At 33.7% G+C, this 3612-nt stretch overlaps 1 long non-coding RNA gene across 1 annotated transcript; it reads right to left on the bottom strand.

The window, feature by feature from the left end:
* Positions 1 to 478: 478 nt before the first annotated feature.
* Positions 479 to 3330, bottom strand: LOC127965059 (uncharacterized). Its single transcript, XR_008155244.1, has 3 exons — positions 2695 to 3330; positions 2488 to 2582; positions 479 to 691 (listed from the first exon to the last, which is right to left on the bottom strand). It is a non-coding gene; the product is annotated as an uncharacterized LOC127965059 (long non-coding RNA).
* Between the last annotated feature and the right edge of the window lie 282 nt (positions 3331 to 3612).

Consider the following 3612-nt stretch of genomic DNA (forward strand, 5'->3'; position numbering starts at 1 on the left):
ACCTGAACCCCATAGAGAATCTGTGGGATATTGTGAAGAGAAAGTTGAGAGACGCAAGACCCAACACTCTGGATGAGCTTAAGGCTGCTATCGAAGCATCCTGGGCCTCCATAACACCTCAGCAGTGCCACAGGCTGATTGCCTCCATGCCACGCCGCATTGAAGCAGTCATTTCTGCAAACGGATTCCCAAAGTATTGAGTGCATAACTGAACATAATTATTTAAAGGTTGACTTTTTTTTTGTATTAAAAACACTTTTATTTTATTGGTCGGATGAAATATGCTAATGTTTTGAGAATTTGGGGTTTTCATGAGCTGTATGCCAAAATCATCAGTATTAAAACAATAAAAGACCTGAAATATTTCAGTTGGTTTGCAATGAATCTAAAATATATGAAAGTTTAATTTTTATCATTACATTATGGAAAATAATGAACTTTATCACAATAAGCTAATTTTTTGAGAAGGACATGTATTTGTGGGTCTTGGGATATCTCAAATCCAATGCATCGTGACTCCCAAAAGATAGCAGCAGGCTCTGCTGAGATTCCCAAGACTGCGGAGGACAGTGATGCCCTCAATCACAACTCCTACGTCGCTGACTGCCCCATCATTGTCCCGAAGGATGTAGATTTTTATGACCTCCTCTGCCAACTCTGCGTGTACGAAGACGGGTAGATCAGCTGAACCCTACAGGCAAATTTTAAAGATAACTGGTTAGAGCTAACATTCAAACCTGAATGTTACAAGAAAGCGACAAATACACAAAACAAATAGCACCTGAAGAAGCAAACATTCTGTTGGACCGTATGATAGGTAAAATCTCAAACAAAGTTTACTAGGGGGAGGAGTTGCAAAAATTAACAGCATTCTTCTTAACAAGAGGACAGGTTAATTTTCTACATAGGGACATTTATTTTTAACAATAAACCTAAAAGAAAAATGAAAAGAGACCAACTGCGAGCTTCTATGCTTTAAATCAATGCTATAGGCTTTTATTGAGGTCCGCATTATTTCAACCAATTTCTTTATAAACATGTTTAATATTTAAGTAAAATGACTAATGGTTTTGAAACAAAAAAGCTTGTTTAATTGCACTACTTGAAAAAAAAAAAAATGCATTGCATTAACCCTTAACCCTCTAAATAATTCTGTGGCTTAGTAAATATTACAATAATATTTAACTTTATGAACTTAATAAAATCTCTGAATATTATACGATTGTAAATGTGTACCTTGAAATGCAATGTAGTTGCTTTGGATAAAAGCTTCTGCCAAATGCATAAATGTAAACATATAATAATTGACTAAAAATACAACAGTTAATTTTATCTAAAATGTACAGTTATATTTTATCTTTTTTTTCCACTAAAACAATTTAGTATTTGACTAACAAATTGTTTATTTATAATACACATAATATATTTGTGAAATTTCTATCAAACTATTTAAGGATGCAAAATTAAACTGATCTGTTTCAGGGAACAAAAATATTACTTTAATTAAAATTAAAACAATGTACCCCTCCCCCAGCCTCCGCTGTCCTTCAATACCCACTAGGTCTGGATTTGTTTTGAAACAGCTGCGGTGACTGGAGTAATGGAATGAAAATTCGGCTTTAATGTATGTATGTATGTATGTATGTGTGTGTATATATATATATATATATTATATATATGTGTGTGTGTGTGTGTGTGTGTGTGTGTGTGTGGTGTATAAATGTTATATCAGTCTGGCGAGTAACCCTAAAAAAAATTTCCAGCCAAATAGCGATAGAGGGTAGGGGGGGATAATAGACGGTTGTTTTTTCTGCATTTTTTTTTTTTTTTTTAAATAAATGCAAGCTTAATGAGCTTAAGAAACTTATTTTATAAACATTAAAAAGCTTACTGTTTTCAAACTTTTGACCGATATTGTATGTGATCTAGGTTTCAGTGCACTAGAATGATTTTACAACGGAGCAGGCCTTAAACTGGCTGACTCCCTATAGTGGGAGCTGATTAAAACGCACCAGTCTATGTTATGTCCACGCCATTTTAAATACTTTTGCATGGCGTATTTGTAGTGGTTATTTATGAGCTCATACTTGAGTTCATGTAGTAATTATGAGGTTTTACAACAACGTGACAGCTTTTTACAAGACAGAATGTCATTTGAAAGTTCATAAATGATGTGTTCCCTTTTGACAAGCCACTGACCCCAAAGGGGAACCTGTACAAAATCGTTTTCCATTGGGCATGTATAGTTATAGTTGCTGGACCACGGTACACTCACGCGGTTGAAATAAACGGTGATCCAAATAACGTTAGTACGAAAGTTAATCCACTCCAAAAAACAAACAAAAAAAAAAAACCTAACATACATATCGCTGCCCCACTAACTAACTTAGAAAACTACACTGTTATGTACACGTACACACGGTCAATGTTTAATCAACTTTTGAATAAAGTATTGCAAATATACATCGTTATAAAATGACTACTTACAGGAAATTCGAGTAATGCTGTTCACGTCGTTGCTGAGAAAAGCAGTCCTTCAGTGACAGGTGCCTCTTGCTTGAGCCGCGAAACTCGTTAAACTTCTTAAGATGACGCAAAATACAAACACAATTGTTAGGAAATCCTTAATAATTAACTTCTGAATTAAACATCACAAACATATTTAGTTTTAGCTGGCTAAATTACAAAACGTACCACGATATGAGAGGAGTGCGGGTCTTGCCATTGCTGAGGAAACTCAGGAAAGCCGTCCTTCAGGTGACTTCGATTAAGCTACGAAACTTGTTGAAGATGACGTAAAATACAAAGACAATTGTTAGGAAATGCTTAATAATTATTAACTTTATAATAAAGTGTTACAAACGTAAGTAGAATTAGCTGACTAACGTTACTTACCAGGAGTTGTGAGGAGTATGGCTAGTCGACGTCTCTGCTGAGGAAAGCAGATTTTTTTTTCCTGCGGAGCTGCACACGTGATCACTTTAGCCGCGAAATTTACTCAATTTATTTAAACCGTCATTTATTAAGCTGGAACTTTATTTAGGAAAATTGGTAGGAAATACTTAATAATTTTAGTTTCTAAAACAGATCAGTACAAGTAAATAATTATCAAATATTTCTATTAGAATTGACCAGAAATATTGAGGGTATATTAAAAATATAATTAGTTAGTTAAATACTTATTTATTTTCATTACATAAACTTAAATAATATATGTAAATTTTAGAGAAATTATTTGTTGGATTTTTAATTATTATTTTTAACCTGACCCACTTAAAATATCACTTAAATGATTTCAAAAGATTTTATTAAGTAAATATAGCTCTTTATTTTTGTGAAATTTACTAAGCCACTGAATTATTTTTTACAGTGTAGTGTAACTAAGAAGCATAAAGCCAGTCACAAGTCAGATTAGAGCTTAAAAAAAAAAAAACACATAAAAAACCACATATATCACCTCGAAAAAGCACAAGAAGACATGAAATGCATCACTCTTAAGTAGCGCCGTGCTCCTGCCTAACAGTGACAGCTTTTTTCCACAACCAGAAATGAAACCAGCGGTCAGGAAACTCTAGTGCACTAACAAGAGCATTACTAAAGAAAAGGGCAGAA

This window comes from Carassius gibelio, chromosome B9 (assembly GCF_023724105.1).
Source record: "Carassius gibelio isolate Cgi1373 ecotype wild population from Czech Republic chromosome B9, carGib1.2-hapl.c, whole genome shotgun sequence".
In the NCBI taxonomy this organism is placed as follows: Eukaryota; Metazoa; Chordata; class Actinopteri; order Cypriniformes; family Cyprinidae; genus Carassius; species Carassius gibelio.